The following is a 19,548-nucleotide window of genomic DNA, read 5'->3' as shown; positions in this document are numbered from 1 at the left end:
ATGCTAAACATAAACAATTGAATATACCAATTAAATATTAGAGTTGCAGCCTAAGTAAACTTACATAAGAGATGTCATGAAGTTTTTAGTGGACTTTTCCTTCTTTGAAATGGTTGTGTATATGGATTGAATTGTGTCCCTCCCTCATGTGCCTGAAGTCTTAACCCTAGTACTTCAGAACCTAATCTTGCTTGGAAATGGGGTTGTTGCAGATGTAATTAGTTAAGATGAAGTCAAACTGGCATAGGAGAGGCAGCTAAATCATTGTGACTGATGTTGTGAAAGAAAAGAAAATTTTAATAGAAGGATTCCTGGAGAGGGAAGGCAATGTGAAGGCATAAGGAAAGAACCATCTATAAGACAAAGTACACTTGAGGCCCCTATCCTCAGCTGGAGTCAACTCTTTCAGTGCCTTATGCTTGTAGCTTCCAGAACTATATAGGACAATACACTGTCGTTGTGTAAGCCATCTAGTTTTTGATATGGTAGCCCTAGTAACAACATAGGCTGTTAGAAATTTCAATCTTTCATGAATTTTAAATTCATAAAAATTCTATTTCTAGTACTTTAAGGGAAAAATCTAATATCAGAGGTAATTAAAGATATCCCACATAACTTGTATACGAAGATGCCTAAACAGATAATGTTAAATATAAAACACTTAAGACAAATGATTAGATTGGTATAAGTTTACTTTTTAATGTGTATTTATTATCTGTAACTGTATATGGCATGATTTTGCAAACTAATTTGCTAAGTCTGTTCTTAGAGTTTATATGTTAGAAACGATGAGTGCATTTTTGCAATCCCTGTTGTATCAGTGCTCAGAAAATATTATTTACTTATCTACAAAACAAAGTTATGTTAGTTGTGAAGATTTTGTAACACCATTCAATTTTCCATGGCATTGCCTTTTGTATATATAAAAACTAAATCTATTTATAAGCAGCAGGGGAAAAAACATTGGTTTGTCAAACAGATGCCTTTTTTTGGAAACATAATGAGATGACAGCTCTTTAGTAGTCTATGTCTGTGTGTATTTTATATGGGATTATTCCTTGGGTCTTTCTTTATTCAAGAGTTTCTTGATGTATTCAAGTGAAATTTTTGTGCAGATAATTGAAGTACCATATAATACATTAAGCCCTTCAGCCATACTTCAAGAAAATCCATCAAAAATTTGCTTTAAGCAGTGAAATATCAATGGACATTTGGTTTAGTTGTTAAGAAGCCAGTTAAGATGCCTATTTCAAAGTGCCTTGGTTTTACTATCTAGTCAAGCTCTGTGTTCCAACTTCCTGCCAATGCCGACCCACAAAAGCAGAAAGTGATGGCTCCATTTGTTGCTTCCCTGCTACCTACCTGGGAGATTAGATTAAATTGTTGGCCCCTGGTTCTGACCTTGGCCATTGTAGGCATTTGGGGAGTGAACCAGTGGAGATGGGAGCATCCTTTCACTCTCTCTCTCTCTCTCTGTGTGTGTGTGTGTGTGTGTCTCTTAAAGTCATCTTTTAAAAAACAAAAGCAATAGACACTGAATCTCTAAACCTGAACTTTAAGCGCAAATACACTTTCTCACTTTAGTTTTTTCTTTCCTTCTGTCTTCCACTTCTCTCCCATTTATACTGTGGCAATGAACACTTGATGTCATATAATATCCTCCCAGGAGCAATTGAATGTGTGTCTAATGGGGAAGAGAATGTGTGGACTCTAAATCAAGTCTCTTTATTTTACCCAGGAGATGCTACTGTAATGTTTGTGAGGCCAGAGTACACAAAGCAGAGATCAAACTTGAGAGAAAACCTCTCGTCATTAGCTTTTCAGTCGCCAGTCTGCATATTTTCATTCTATTATGGGGCAGTAACTTTCCCAGTTTTTCAACCACAGGTGGAGTTCTAAGAATATAAAATTTCTTCTGTTCGTAAAGCACACATAAAGCAAAAGTCCAGTGATAATTTTTGTCTCTAACAACCAGACTTTAACTGTCTTCCTCTGCTGCTGTCAGCTTAATATCTCCTGTGCTATGTCGTAAAAACAAAAAAAAAGGTATGTTTTCATTCTGAGCTTTTAAGTCTCTGCTGTGCTTTATTTAATTTAGGATATCTCAGTTCAGTTTTGATATCCCATTATAGAGTATGTGCTAACATGTCCCTTAAATGTGGTTAAGCTTTGATAATAAAATGTCCAAAGTTTGTGTTTAATATCATCAGGCCTTCTCTCTCTCTGTCTCTCCCTCCAACCCTATTCAAAGACCGTGGGAAGCACTTAAATGTGAAAATTCAGTGTTAATTTTAAACCAGCTGCCCTCTCTGTCCGCATAACCTAAATTTGTCTTTGGTTCATTATTTTTAAGCTTTGAGATAAAATTGATTTCTATGTTTTATTTTGTTGTTATTCAATGGCATGATCATAAATATTGTAGCTACTGTCATAATCCCATTTTTTTCTAAGAATAAGAATAAGCAATCAGAGAACTATGAATGGAAGAAAAATTGTGAGGGTTTGTGCCTGAACTCTTATCTCTCTGCTGAACAAACCCATTGAAGAAATAACCCTCTGTCTCAAAACTGCCAATGTGGTATGTCTCTACTAATTTAAATTCACTGCTTCAAATATGCTTAACAACTTGGGGAAAATATCAATTGAGTGTAATAGTTAGGCTGTGAAAATTTTCAACTCTAATGAAAAATTGGTTCTTCTAACTGGAGCCAATTTTCCCATGAATCCTTCTTCTGAGTCACTTACAGGATGGTGCTGTTCCCACCATTTCTTAGAAGAAATGTTCTCTACCTAATTGAATAGTGGTGGTTCAAACATGTAGATCAGCATATAATAGATCCTGAATAAGCATCATTTTCTGCTCCGCTTACTCTTTAATTAATTCTTTAAATAATTGAGAGCCTGCCTGGTAGTAAAAAATGAGAAACTGTTTTTTTATTAGTCTTCTACCCTTAATTGGAGAGAAGAAAATAAAATCAGGTAAGAAAGCAGGAAGAATAGTTTTATCTAACTGATGAGTACCAAGATCACTTGTTTTTCATACTCTAATATTTTAGATTTCTGCCATGGAAAAGAAGAATGATTTGAAGTCCTCACTTCATGCAAACAGGTATCAGAGACTATCACAGTCTTTAACCATGGCTCAAAAGGGTACATTTTAACAAAACCTTCTTCTTTGCAACATTTCACTCATTACTAGCATTTTCTTTATTCCTATGAATACAGCTGTGTCTCTGGTAGATGTGGCTGCATAATCAAAGATGGCAAAAAGAGAAAACTGTTTACATGTCCAACTTCCTCTTTTTGGGTTCACAGTATTAAGCCTTTTTGCTGTAAAGTAGTTTTAAAGTATGTTATTTCAAAATCTAAAAAAAATGAATTAAAAGGATAAAAATGCTAATAGGGAGGTGGGGAGAGAAAGAGAGAAGAAGGGGATATTATTATTTTCTTAGAATTGTATCTACAAATTACATTAAATCTGTTGAAGACTAATTAAAATTTAAAATGAAAAGAAATATTTGAAACCAGTTACTTTTCATACTTTGTTATTGTTTCAAGTTGTTTTGTTTATTTCTGTGTACATTCAAGTGAATTTTAGAATGAAGATGCTCATTTATATTTAAAAAACAGTTGAAATTCTGATTGAGTTTGCACTGGATTTGTAGATCAATTTTAGAAAATTGATATCTTAATAAAATTGAGTCTTCTATCCACAAGTTTATTGTATTTCTCTTATTTCTTTTTATATTCCTCTGGTAAATGAATCTCAGCAATGCTTTTGAAGTTTGATTGTTTGTGTATTTGATAGTTTTTTTGTCAAAATCAGCCCTAAATATTTCATATTTTATGATGTTGCAAATGATATTTTAATATCAATTTCTACAATTGCTAATAGCATATAAATTTCAATTGATTTTTTTTTCATGTTCATCCTGTGCCTCACTTTATAAATCTTGGTGAACTCACTTATTAATTCTGGTGGCATTTTTGTAGATTATTTTGAATTTTCCTCAGAGACATTCATGTCACCTCTGAACAGTGACGGCAATACTTCTTCCACTGTTATCTGGATGACTTTCATTTCTCTTTCTTACTTTATTGCATTCCTTGCAGTCTCCAGCATGACATTAAAAAGGAATGAGAAGATATCCCTTTGCTGTTCATAATTTTAGGAAGAAAGCATTTGGTCTTTCACAATTAAGTATAATGTTAGCTATAAAGATTCCTTATAGAGGTCCCTTACTAGGTTCCAAAATTTATTATCATTTTGATTCAGGTTTTCTTAATCAGGCATAAATATTAAATTTTGTCAAATACTTCATCAGCCTTTACAGAGATTATTTTATCTATGTCTCTATGTAGTAGGTTAATGTGGAAAATACATTGACTAACTTTCAAATATTCAGCCAAACTTGCTTTCCTTGAATAAATTCCATATGGTCCCAAAGTAGTAGTTCTTTATATATTGTTTTATTTGATTTTGTACAATTTTGTTTAGATAATTTATATTCATATTCATAAAAATATTGCTCTGTAGATTCTTTTTCTGTTATTTCCTGGTATGGACATCAGGGTATTCTTTTCTCATTGAAAAGGGTTAGGATATCCTTTTTTTTTGTATGGAAAGCCAAGATAGTCTGGCAAAAAAAAAGATCTAATGAAAGATCTCTGCCAGTGAGATCCCAGTAGAAAGAACGGGCCATCAAAGAAGGAGGTACCTTTCTCTGAAGGGAGGAGAGAACTTCCACTTTGACTATGACCTTGTCTAAATAAGTTCGAAGTCGGTGAACTCAAAAGGCTTCCATAGCCTTGGCAACTCCTGACTAGAGCCTAGGGAGATTACTGACACCATAAACAAGGGTTTCAAATTGTTAAGTCAACAACAGGAGTCACCGTGTACTTACTCCTCATGTGGGATCTCTGTCCTTAATGTGTTGCCCAATGTGAAGTAATGCTATAACTAGTACTGAAACAGTATTTTACACTTTGTGTTTCTGTGTGGGTGCAAACTGTTGAAATCTTTACTTAATATATACTAAATTGATCTTCTGTATATAAAGAGAATTGAAAAGGAATCTTGATGTGAATGGAATGGGAGAGGAGCGGGAGATGGGAAGGGTGCGAGTGGGAGGGAAGTTATGGGTGGGAAAGCCATTGTAATCCATAAATTGGACTTTGGAAATTTATATTTACTAAATAAAAGTTTTAAAAAAGATATTTCACTTCCTTCCTAAGAAATATGCTTTGATCTTTACCTTTGTTTTTCATTTACATCTCCATTCATTAGCCTCAAAATTTTTTTCTTCTACCCAGTTTTGAGTAATTCAATTTTTATATGTCTTGGTTTACCTTTTTTTGAGAACTTGTTCTGGTGATTGATTCATTGTACTTCCTGCATGTCTGGATTTAAAGACTTCTTCAAATTAGACAAGTTTGTCTATTAGTGATCATTTTTTTTTTCAGCTTTCTCTGTTCCTTCTTTAAGGACTCAAACTACAAACATATGAAGACACACGATTCTGACAGCCCATTGATTCTCTCTTTATCCCTCTGTGTTTCACTTTGGATAGTTCTTGTTTTACTTTCAAGTTTATTTATCTTTTGTTTGTATAATCTAGTCCTTCATTAATACCACCAAGTATATTTTTTCAGATCAGACTTTGTAGTTTTCATCTCTAACAATTCAAATTTTTAAATATTTTCTCTATCATATCACTATTCAAATTTTCAAAGCTGTGCATTATGTGTTCAATAGTATTTTAATATTTCTACTTACAGTTTAATATTTGTGTCAGTTCTAGTCTGGCATTGATTAATTAGCTTTAAGTACAGGTAATATCTTCCTGCTCTGTTTTATAAATAGCAATTATTTTTAGGTGCTAAGCAGTTTATTTATTTATTTTTTCCATTTAATGCTGATCATTTTTGCAGTGCTACAGATTTTCTTAACTTTTTTTTTTTAGAATGAACTTGAGATAACATGGAAAGAAATTTGACTTTTCCTGTAAGACTTGTTAGAGATAGAGTAATATCAATCTGTGGCTGTAAATATTCCACACTATTGAGGCAAGGCCATTTTCTGAAGTCTACCTCATGACTTCAATAGTCAGATTTTCCAGCATGGCTAGTGAGAACAGGTACTATTATACTTGTGTGAGTGCTGAGCCATTTGGTTTCTATAGTTTTAGGCAGAATATTTGTTGACTTGAGTAGTTTACTCATGCACATTGGCTGATTGGTACTTAACTGCATACTACAGAAGGATCTTTTCCCAGAATCTAGAGCTCTGTTTCTCTGAGTCTCTGTCCTGTCAAGACCTACTTCCTGGGAATGCTAACAGCCTTATTGTGTACAAAATCTCAACTCTGTATTTTTACTTTAAGGTATGTGCTGGACTCTCGCTAGATTTTTCTTCTTCTGCCATTGATACCTGAAATTTTTTTTCTAAATCAGTGCGTTGGAGTGCTTGGAGGTGTTCCTTCTTTTGTTTTACATCTCTCAGGTGTCAGTGTCCTTTACTGCTTGGTGCATAGCATCTTTGGAACCATTTAACACATATTTTTGTCTATTTTTAAGTAATTCAGAAACAGAGTAAATGTAGTACATTTTACAACTTCTTGGTTAGATGTTGGATTCTAAGATAATGTTTTAATTGACTAACAAGTCTAGGTCTTAATAGTCTGTAAAGAATTAAAGATCACCATTGTGAAATTTACTTGTACCTTTATAATACAAGGCTTCTTACTTATTAGAGTAATGATAGCAATTTAATTTTTCTTATAACCTTTGTGCATAACTGCAGATTCATATCCTTTGTCAACAAGAAATCAGGATGAACAAATGAGAATTGGGCAACAGTCTAATGATGAAAATCCCAATATATTTAGAATGTGTTTTTTTCTCTTTGGCTTTCATGCTAAACTGAACTTGTTAGGGGTTCCAAATCTACTTGGGACATAGATATTCTTATGCTCCTTTTAATTTTTGCCATGGACTGGATCTACAGTTGGGTATCTAGTAAATATGAGCTATAATGATCAAACAGATGTGATCAAACAGATAGATGGCAAACAGATGATTGGAAGCTGCTAGTAACTGTTGAATATTTTTCTGAGGTCAGTTAAAACAATTTATATTGCAGAATGTTTTAATTATTAATAAAACCAACATATTTCTGAGCTATTACAAACGTGGGACACGTCTGTCTGCCTTGGTAGAAATGAAGGTGCTGTGACCAACTGATATTTGCCTGCAGAAGATAGCGAGTGACCAGTGATGATGCTACAAATACAGTGCACTGTGGAGATGGCAAAGTCAAGATGGCAACAAATTCTGAACCACCAAAGAGCATCCTAAATATATCTGTTTCTAAAATAAGGTCCGTTGGAAATGTGACCATAAAATGAAGTTGACTGTCTGGCGCTGAGTTAATACTAATCTTTTGTTTGTTAGAATGCACTGTGCCAAAATGTTTTCTGTTCTGATAATGTGTTCTTGTTCTCTGTGAAAAGCTTTCCTTATGAATAAATATTTAAAATTTTCCTTTGTCAATGTCTTTATTTGCATCTAAACATCTGAACTTACTTACATTTGCTTGTTTAGGTTGAAAGGGATCTCAAATTCCTAAACCTGGATTTGAGAATCTCAACTTCAAATGTTATCACAGCATAGGAAAGAGTTACCCTTTCAGGGATGGGGGAGTAGGAGGAGTGAGTGCAGTGAAATGTCAACCCAGACTTTGGATTGTGTGAGAATAGCTTGCTTTATGTGTTGCTTTCCAAGTTTGTCCCTCCTACTGAATCTGTGTTTTGAATTATTTTTCCTCTAGATGTGTTAGTTCTTTTTTCCAAGTTGAACCTTATTTTATTTTCCTTGCTAGGACCCATTTTATTATTCCAACATTTCCCATTTTAGTATCATCTGCAGAATTCATTAAGACACTGTTTACTTCCATGCTGAGGATTCTGAAACACAGAGATGGATAGGGCTTAGGGTCAGGCTGTGCAGCCTCTCCCTGCATGCAGCCCCGATAACACACTCTGGATCATATTAATGAGGATTTAATCTGCTACACAATTTCCCAACAGAAAGGAACTTCTTTCTTATTAAAAGGTTTATTTATTTATTTGAAAATCAGAGTTACAGAGAGACTGAAAGACTGAGAGTGAGGGATATTCCATCCCTAGATGGCCACTATGGCCAATACAGGACCAGGCTGAAGCCAGGAACTGGGAACTTCTTCAAAGTCTCCCAAGTTGGTGCAGCATCCGCATATTTAGGCCATCTTCCATTGCTTTTCCTTGGCCATCAGCAGGGAACTGGATTGGAAGTGGAGTAGCTGGGTCTTGAACTGGCACCCATGTGTGATGCTGACGTCATAGGCAGTGGCTTTACCCACTACACCAAAATGCTGGCCCCATGTGGATTTTCCTATAGCAAAACTTTCACATAGCAAAAACTTCAAGAAAGATAATAGCACTATGTATACCTGTGCTGCATGGGAATTAAGCAATTAACATTTATTGATCATTATTAAGCATATGTCCAGATATTACCTGTGTAGAACGAGTTCTTTAACTCCTTCTCTTGATGTAGTTATAAACTAATTAGCAGAGAAAATATGAACACAGCCCTGCACACACACTCCTGAAACAGAGGACAAAGTTCCTTGCAGAGATCTGCTGACTTGTAAAATACAGAAGAAATTACGCAGAGACTAGAAAAAAATCTGTATGGATTGTAGAGCTCAGAAAAGGCTTGTCAGAGGAGACAGAAGTTATCCTTGAAGTGCTTATTTATGAATCCGCACTGTTGTATGCTAGGTATTTGTTGAGAAACAAAAACATTAGAGAAGCTCTCCTAGGCCCTAGGACCTAGGGGCAAAAGGGTAACAGACAATAACCATCATCAAAAAGCTTTCAGGTGACAAGAAAAGAAAAATATCACAATGGAGAGTGATAGGAACTTTCCTGATACTTAAAGTCAGTAAAGTGAGACATGACCTGGATGGATTTTTATGCCCATAATTTAACTTATTGCTGATTCATTGACTTTCTTGTCCAATGTTTACTCTGTGCAAAGTATTATGTTAGACATTATGTAATATAAACCTATAGAACTGGACTTAGACACTGACTTCAAGATTCCAGTCTAATATGAACAAATGTACTGAAAATACAAAGTACAAAGTAAAAAAAAAATATGGCTACATTTTTACTTGGCTTGCATTTTAGTAACCAACACAAGACCTAGAAAGCAATTTAAAAACATTTGTGTTATATGGAAAGCAATTTTTAGCCAAAACTCTTGGCAAGATGTGGGAGCTTGTAAAAGAATCTGGCTCCCTCAGTGAAGAGGAGTATGCAAGCAGCCACCAACCACAACTGTTTGTCTGTTGGAAATTTCTGGGTAGGGGGTAAATAATCAGAAAAAGATAACAAAAGCTGCAACATGAGAAACAGCTTATCCAAAACTGACAATATGTCAAAGACTGAATATATGTCAAGCCCTTAGTTAGCAATCTTAACATTTAGAATCTCTTGTCATCTCTTCATCTCTGCAACAGTCCTGTGAGATCACTATCATTCTTTTTCATATTGCATGTGAAGGAATCTGAGCACTAGAAATGAGTAAACTTTGACCCAGCTAGTATGCAGCTTAGCATTAGCTCACATGCTGGTATCATGAAACCTGAAGTCAAAATTTAAGAAGTAATAATTGACATGTGACTAAGGAGATCTGGCTTTACGTAATGGCCAAAAGCAGTGGTACAAGTGCAATTAGAAATAGAAATATACCACCTTTTTTAACCTAATATAAGAATCACTGAGTGGGATTCTCTGACATCAGAATTTCTTGAGGCTACCTACAGAAACCTAGCAGAGATCAGAGTTGAGAACAAATGTCTAGGTTTTCTCCACAGCAAAGAATAACAAAAATCCTAAAAACAAGCAATATATTTATTTATATGTACATATGTACATACAGTTTGCACAGTTATGCAGTTATGCAGTTATTCATCATGCTTGTGATGAATAAAATTCTGAGAGTTAAAACCTACCTTTCAAATTTCTTGATATTGTGTATTATCCCCCAATGGGTAAAGTCTACACCCTTTAAACAGATTGCACCCTTCAACCAAGTGTTTCAAGAAGTCGAAAGGATTAACTCTCCCTTGTCTCATGACAAATCTCTTTACAACAATAGAATTGCAGCATTTATCTAAAAATTATGATCCTAAATGTACTTTAAGTTGAAAGTATAGGCACTGCATCTAGAATCTGGGAGCCTAAAAGACCTAAGATCATCTAAGCATTCATGAGAGGGGAGGAATTTTATGTCTGGTTAAAATGAATACTGAGTTCCTATCATGGTAATTTCATGGTTTCCAATGGTTTTCCTCAGCACACACCTCAGAGGCACACAAGACAGGAGTTCACATACACATATAAAAATCATAAATGAGAAAAAATATGCATCCTGAATAGGATTCATGATCCATATAATTTCCTAATACACAAAATATTTCTTAACTTAGAATTTTAAAACAGGTCTTGATCTTATCAATTGACAAGCAGAAGAGTTAAATATATATATATACATATATATATTTGTATATATACACACACATATATATCTAAGAATGTGCTGGAAATAAGAAAGCAGGTAGGGAACTCTTTACATTGTTTTAAATGAGTTTTAAAGTTTCAACAGCTCATTTTCTAAAAATTTGGTAAAGTGATTTATAAATTAAAATTTTGTGCCTTGAGGGAGATGAAAATGAGGGATAATTGAAAGGATGATACAATTTATTAATACAATTCCTTGGAATTTACCCAAAGGAAATCAAATTGGCAAACAAAAAAGTTGTCTGCACATTAATGTTTATTGCAGCTCAATTCACAACAGCTAAGACCTGGAACAACTGAAATGCCCATCAACAGTAGACTGGATAAAGAAATTATGCGACATGTACTCTACTGAATACTATACAGCAGTAAGAAACAATGAAATCCGGTCATTTGCAACAAAATGGAGGAATCTGGAAAACATTATGCTGAGTGAATTAAGCCAGTCCCAAAGGGACAAATATTATATGTTCTCCCTGATCAGTGACAGCTAACTGAGCACCAAAGGGGAAACCTGTTGAAGTGAAATGGACACTATGAGAAACAGTGACTTGATCAGCCCTTGTCCTGACTGTTGATGTACAACTTAATACTTTATCCCTTTTAGTATTTTTATTTGTTCTACTTAATACTCTATAGGTTGAACTCTGTAATTAACACACAATTATTCTTAGGTGTTTAAATTAACTGAAAAGTGTTCTCTGTTAAATATCAGAGTGGGAATAAGAGAGGGAGGAGATGTACAATTTGGGACATGCTCAAGCTGACTTGCCCCAAATGGTGGAGTTAGAAATGTGCCAGGGGATTCCGATTCAATCCCATCAAGGTGGCATGTACTAATGCCATCTCACTAGTACAAGTGATCAGTTTCAGTTCACAATTGATCACACTGATAGGTCTAAGAGTCAAAGGGATCACACACACAAGACTAGTGACTGCTAATACTGATAGAATCAAAAGGGAGAGAACGATCCAACATGGGAAGCGGGATACACAGCAGACTCATAGAATGGCAGATGTCCTAAAGAGCAATCTGGCCTCAGAATCAGCCCTTAAGGCATTCAGATCTGGCTGAAAAGCCCATGAGAGTATTTCAGGCATGGAAAGCCAAGAAACTCTGGCAAAAACAAACAAACAAACAAACAAACAAAAACCTTGAATGGAGGATCTCTGCAAGTGAGAATCCAGTGGAAAGAACAGGGCCGGACCATCAAAGAGGGAGGTGCCTTTCTCTGAAGGGAGGAGAGAACTTCCACTTTGACTATGACCTTGTCTAAATAAGATTGAAGTCGGTGAACTCAAAAGGCTTCCATAGCCTTGGCAACTCCTGACTAGAGCCTAGGGAGATTACTGACGCCATAAACAAGAGTGTCAATTGTTAAGTCAACAACAGGAGTCATCGTGTACTTACTCCTCATGTGGGATCTCTGTCCTTAATGTGTTGTCCAATGTGAAGGAATGCTGTAACTAGCACTGCAACAGTATTTTACACTTTGTGTTTCTGTGTGGGTGCAAACTGATGAAATCTTTACTTAATATATACTAAATCGATCTTCTGTATATAAAGAAAATTGAAAAGGAATCTTGATGTGAATGGAATGGGAGATGGAGTGGGAGATGTTAGGGGTGTGAGTGGGATGGAAGTTATCGGGGGGGAAACCATTGTAATCCATAAACTGTAATTTGGACATTTATATTTACTAAATGAAAGCTAAAAAAAGAAACATTTTCACATAAAAATTAAATCCTTTCTCAACCATTAAAAAAAGATAATACAATTTATTAAATAATATAAAATTTCTTTTCAAATATAATGTCAGGCTTAAAATAATTCCTTTCTCTAAAATGTAGTCTTGCTCTCATGGAGGTCACATATTTTCCCAAAAGCTACAAATACCTTTTAACTTTTGAAAGATGTCAATTAGTTCATTTCAGTGAATTATGGGCTTTTGGATCCTAGGCCAACAAGTTTGCTTGACAATTGAATTTGGTTCCCGGAGTATTATTTTAGGGCAGCTAAAATTAATGACCTTTTCACTCTCCAAGTTCAAGCCACAGATTTCAGGAACAGAGACCAATGTAATGTGTATCCTACATTCCAGCCGGCAAAAGTAGCAAGGGTGTTTCCTGTGGCTAGTAAAGAGCATGTTTCTTAATAAGAAAATGACTGTTTGAGCATTGTAACACATAAAATCATTTCCTGGTTTGTGTTTCACATGTGGTTTTCTATTATTATCTGCTACAATGACTTTACATCCTTGACACATCTGACCTTCATCTCCATCTGCACTGGAAATCTTCAGTTAACTTCTTTTAACCCAACTATGCATTTAGCTCCTTACCTCTATTTCTTACCAATAATTGTTGAAAGGAAATGGATAAATAAATCAAATACATAAAATAAGAAATGATAGTGTGAATATTATAACTGATATCATAGTGTCCATTACACTTCAACAGGTTTCCTTTTTGGAGCTCGGTTAATTGAGTGTGTGGGAGTTGGGACGGATGCTGGTGGGATGGAAGTTATGGGGGGGAAAGCCATTGTAATCCATAAACTGTACTTTGGAAATTTATATTTACTAGATAAAAGTTTAAAAAAATTGCAAATTAAAACAATGAGATACCACTACATATCTATTAGACAGCAAAAATCCAAGACATTGACAACATCAAGTGCTAATAAGTTTGCAGAGCTATGGGAAGTCTCATTCATTGCTGGTAGAAATGCAAACTGCTACAGCCACCTGGGAAGACTTCTCTGCAGTTTCTTCTAAAAGTAAACAGTCTTGGGGCTGGTGCTGTTGGTACAGCCACCGCCTGCGGTACTGACATCCCATATGGCTGCCAGTTCAAGTCCTGGCTGCTCCATTTCCTATCCAGCTCTCTGCTATGGCCTGCGAGAGCAATAGAAGATGGCCCAAGTCCTTGGACCCCTACACATGTGTGGGAGTCCAGAAAGAAACTCCTGGCTTCTGGCTTTGGATCAGTGCAGCTCTGGCCATTGTAACCATTTGGAGAATGAACCAGTGGATGGAAGACCTCTCTCTCTCTTCTCTCTGCCTCTGCCTCTCTGTAACTTTGCCTTTCAAATAAACAAGTAAATTTTTTAAAAAAAAGCTAAAAATATAACTGATATCACATATAAACAACGAATTATGAGTCTATTGTGAACAATTACATGCCAAAAAACTGTATAACAAGAAGAAATAATCAAATTCCCAAGCCTTAAAACCCACCAAAATTGAATCAGGATGAAGCAGAAAATATTAATAGACCAATAATGAGTCATGTGACTGAATATAAAACTACTTAATTGTGTCATGAATTTATAGAAGAACTAATACCAATTCTCCACCAAACATTTCAGATATCAAAGAATAGAGAACACATCCAAACTATTTTTACAAGGGCAACCTTATCCTGATACCAAAGCTAGACAAGTAAATTAAATTATGGGCCAATATTATTGATTAATATGAATGCAAAATCCTCAATAAAATAATAGCAAACCTAATTTGATAACATGGTAAAAGACCATACATCATAATCAAGTAGGATTTACTCTTGGGATGCAAGGATGATTCAGTGTTCACAAATCAATAAATACAATACACCACTTAAACGGAATCAATTAAAACTTATATGATCATTCCATCAGATGACAAAATTGCTTGGCAATATCCTTTCATGATGAAAACCCTCATAGAATCAAAAAGGGAGAGAACAATCCAACATGGAAAGTGAGATACACAGCAGACCCATGGAATGGCAGATGTCCTAAACAGCACTCTGGCCTCAGAATCAGCCCTTAAGGCATTCGGATCTGGCTGAAGAGCCCATGAGAGTATTTCAGGCATGGAAAGCCAAGACACTCTGGGGGAAAACAAACAAACAAACAAACAAAAAAACCTAAATGAAAGATCTCTGCGAGTGAGATCCCAGTGGAAAGAATGGGTCATCAAAGAAGGAGGTACCTTTCTCTGAAGGGAGGAGAGAACTTCCACTTTGACCATGGCCTTGTCTAAATATGATTAGAGTCGGTGAACTCAGGGGGCTTCCACAGCCTTGGCAGCTCATGACAAGAGCCTAGGGTGATTACTGATGCCATAAACAAGAGTGTCAATTGGTTAAGTCAACAACAGGAGTCACTGTGCACTTACTCCTCATGTAGGATCTTTGTCCTTAGTGTGCTGTACATTGAGATTTAATGCTATAACTAGTACTCAAACAGTATTTTTCACTTCATGTTTCTGTGTGGCAGCCAACTGTTGAAATCTTTACTTAATGTATGCTAAAGTGATCTTCTGTATATAAAGAGAATCGAAAATGAATCTTGATGTGAATGGAAGGGGAGAGGGAGTGGGAAAGGGGAGGGTTTTGGGTGGGAGGGACGTTATGGGGGGGGGGAAGCCATTGTAATCCATAAGCTGTACTTTGGAAATTTATATTCATTAAATAAAAGTTAAAAAAAAAGAAAACCCTCATCAAAGATGTATGGGAAAAGATTGTAATAAAGATGTATAATAAGCCCACAGCTACCATACTCAGTTATGAAAATTGAGCCCTCCCCTTCAATATCTGGAAAAAGACAAGTATGACCACTGTCGTCACCTCTATAGAACACAGTATCAAAGTACTTGCTAGGTGTACACAGTTGGTACAGTGGTTAAGATGCCCCTTTGAGCTGCCCTCATTCCATATTTTAGTGCCTGGATTTGAGTCCCAAGTCCTCTTCCAATTTTAACTTCCTGCTTATGTGCACTCTATAAGGCAGCAGATGATGGTCCAAGCAAACTTTTACCCCATTCCATACACAAACATCAGTGTCCATGTAAGAAGAGAAAAATGATACCGGGAATTCTTTTTTAGGTAGAAAGGATCTTGTAAAGAAGCAGTGAGAAGGCAGCCAGTAGAGAAACCTCAGGAAAAACCAAACCTGGAACACATCCAACAGCTAGTGATATTTTGTTAATATAACACTAGAAAACCAATAAAAGGACTTTAAGCAGATTTTAAACTGCCAACCATTGCCTTTTTCTTATACACTTTATCCTCGCCTTCCCTTATAGTTCTTCGTGGCTACTCACCTTCTCTTCTCTAATCACCTTTGATTGTTTTTCCTCCTTCAGACCCCAGAACCAACTAATACAACATCCTGTAAATTTTGTTTTAAAACATACATCTTGATTCTGTGTACTTTTTTATCCCTAGAGTCATCAAACTCAAGAAATTATCTTCATTCATATGGTTGGCTGGATTCCCAAATGATCTCCTTCATTCTGAACTGTGTCCTTTAAATCTATTCTTGTAGTTATGGTGATTTTTCTAAAATGCAAATTTGGTTCTGATTATCCTTTCAGAAGGACAAAAATGTTTAGTCTTTTTTCTTTCACAGAAGAGAGAAAATTTCTTGATATGCTGTACAATGTCTGGTCCTCTCTCAACTATCAGTCTTGTATGTCCTCTATCCCCATAAACTTTTCTCGCCAGGTTCCAACACAAATCTATCACTTTGTTCAGTTTCTGGTGCATGTTGATCCTTACTTATGTGTTGACTTTTCAGAAGGTTTCTGCTTCAGGTTGTTTGTTTTAAATATGGAATATCCTCTTCACTTTATCCTGAATAATTCCTCCTCAAACCTCAGGCCAACTGAGACCATATTTTCTTCATAACTTCTCCGTTCCCCATGCAAGGGCGAATGCCTAATATGCTGTCCATGGTATCTTTCCATATCATACCAGTGAATTCCTACATCTCCTTAGCATTCTAATCAGTTGCCTTCAGGCATAGTTCACTGAAATGTTGCTAGTACTTGGAATCATACATAGTTATTCTGGGTGACTACCAAATATTAATTGACTGAATAAATGAATGAAACTCACTGTAACTTTACATTAGAAATAAAATGATTCTCCATTTCACAATAGAAATGCCTTGTAAAGACAAATGATACAAAACATCCAAAGTGACTGAATAATAACTATTATGAAAAATAGTATAATGGGAATGTTGCCTTTAGCTAAAGAGAACATTGAATAGACTTAAATAGAATGAGAAAAGTTCATTGTTGCATTCAGATTGTATTTAATTATCTAAATGGTTGTAAACAAAAGTCAAGAAACTCTATAACTGAGAGATCCAATTTTCTTTACAAACTGGCGTATAAACCTATACATAGACAGGTACACATAACTAGTTTCATTTGTGTAATATTTATAATGGTATTTTAAAATGTGAAACATTTAAGCATACTGATGATTTGGAAATTTTGACTCACCAATACAGTTAAGCTGGGAAAGCACTAAAGTTAGAATTTTACTTTCTTTTCAAACAGTTTTATTTTTCAATTCCAAAGTTTTTCTTGCAAAATTAATGTAGTATCCATTGATTCTTACATTCTTGAAAATCTTTCCAGAGACAAAATTTCCAGATTCTACCGTTAAACTACACTTTGTAAGTTTTAGAGAGATTTTAGTAATATTTGGATATTAATATATTCCTGACCTTTTTTCCACTTAGAGTTGCATTATTTAATAAAATAATGAGTTATATTTGGAAAAGGTCTTGGAGGCTATCTTACTGGAATCTTACCTTAGATGATTTTCCAGCCTTGGTCTGAGTACTTTCAGGGATTTGGCACCCTGTTTCCTAAAAGCTTTTTTTTTCAGAATTGAAAAATGCTTTTATTTTATTACTTCAAATTATTACTCTGCATTACTAACATTTACTTGCTGGTCCTAATATTTTCCTTTCTAGTAAAACTTATCCATAATGCAACATTTCAATTTTTAAAGTCAATTTAAGAAAGTTTATAATTAGAAAAATAAATTTGAAATATTTGCCACCATAACTTTCTGTAACATACCATTTACAAAAATGTTAATTTATACAATCAAATAATACATACTATTTTATTTTTGTATTTGTATCCATAAGTTTTCTCACATTCATGTTCCTTTAATGCCTACGTGTTTTTTGTATAGACTATGTCTCCTCCTGCCTAGCATTCTGTGTCCTAGATAATGGTCCTTATTTCTCAAAGGAGTCACATTGCTTAGATTCTGTATTATACCATATGCAGGCTGTTGTACTATTGTCAAATAAAATATTGTAAAGCTGAAGTGACAATAAAACATAGTCTGAAACTGTCCTGAATTTGTTATCATATTTACAATGAGATAGTCACAGGCTGAGACAATTATGACTTCCTCTACAACTTTTAGTTAATGAGTAATAGTGCTGCTACCAAAACCTATGCATTATGTTTAAGCTAAGAGTGTGACTCTAGTGGAACTATTGGGTTTTGATTCTAAACAAGATCAAATAAACTACTGTTAATTCAGGGTTCACCTGTGTTATAATATCTTCTGAATCCAACTTACAGCTTACCAGTTATATGCAATTTTTGGTTTTGAGTCATATTCTGTTGTTCAAAAAGATATCTATATTATTCAGTCTAATTGAAATGTGAAATAATATCTAACCTTGTAGCAGATCAGAAGATAACATTCTCATCGATAAAATAATGTTAATCATAAGCACAATGCAAAATTTTGAAAGCCGGCACAAATATGCCTAATAACACTATAATCAAAGCTCATTTCTAAAATGCTGCAATGGTATTGTGACTAACTGCTGAAATGTTTTGCTTGAATGAATTCCATATCTGATTTATTACCTCAATAATGCAGCATATTGATTTTATTTAACTTGATTTTATTGAAAAAGATACTTTCCTTATTTATAGATGAGTTTTATATCATTTCTTAATTTATACTTTCTCCCCTTCATTATTAATCTTCTATATAAGAAATACGTAAATTTCCTTTATATTTTTTATATTTTTATCAAGTCTCATTTTTTTCTGGGCTTCATTAGCAAGGATGCTATTCTTAGAGGTGCATACTTTTGTGCTTTTGTTCGCTCTTAATTTTCCATCCATATGTGGAACATATTCCTTGAAAAGATTTTCTTTGATCATTCTGATATGTTTTTAATATCAGTGTTTATTTATATTATCTTGGAAACAAACACCAGGATTTGAGATCAAAGTCATACTATCATTATTTATAGGAATAACTGTATTAATTTTTTTTCAATGTAGGATATGAATTCATTAAGAGTGAAAAAGGATTTTTCCAAAGTGCGAAGTTACAGAATACAAAGAGTATTTCCATAGTCTGACTAGCTCACTATATTAGGCATTATTTCAACCTCAGTGTATTAATTCTTGATGTCCCACTCTTATGTGTTCAAGGTACTGCAATGATAGTCAGATGGGCCAAGTAGGTACAAAGGATTTCTTGCCCTTTAGGAGAGGAATCACAAAACTATGAATGTGGAACTTCATGTAAGCTACACAGCGAGCTCTCGCTTCTGGGGGAAACAGAGTGGAATGTTTGCTTCTTGATAATGGTTTAATTTTTTGGAATAAAAATAATTGACTCTGGGTTTGTCCTCTAATGTGTGTACAAACAGAAAACAGATAAAATGTTTACATGCTTTTCACTTTATATACAGTTATTGTTTACCTTCCAAGATTTATCCAACAATTAATGTTCCTGCTTCCTTTTTCCAAAAGACTTAATTGTATAAGAATATGATAATATGCACTCCGTTATACTAGTCATGAGATTTCTAATGCTTATGTAGAACAAGTTCAATTAAAGTATATCTTTAATATGAAAAAATAAAGAATAATCAGAAGGATTAGATAACAATATAATATAGATTTTCATATATTAACAATATTATAACAATATAATATATAAACAATATATTATTTATGTGGAAATATTTTAAATATCGGCCGGTGCTGTGGCACACTAGGCTAATCCTCCACCTTGCGGCACCGGCACACCGGGTTCTAGTCCCAGTTGGGGCGCTGGATTCTGTCCAGGTTGCCCCTCTTCCCGG

The sequence above is a fragment of the Oryctolagus cuniculus genome, chromosome 5 (genome assembly GCF_964237555.1).
Source record: "Oryctolagus cuniculus chromosome 5, mOryCun1.1, whole genome shotgun sequence".
In the NCBI taxonomy this organism is placed as follows: domain Eukaryota; kingdom Metazoa; phylum Chordata; class Mammalia; order Lagomorpha; family Leporidae; genus Oryctolagus; species Oryctolagus cuniculus.
Note: the sequence above shows the minus strand (reverse complement) of the source record.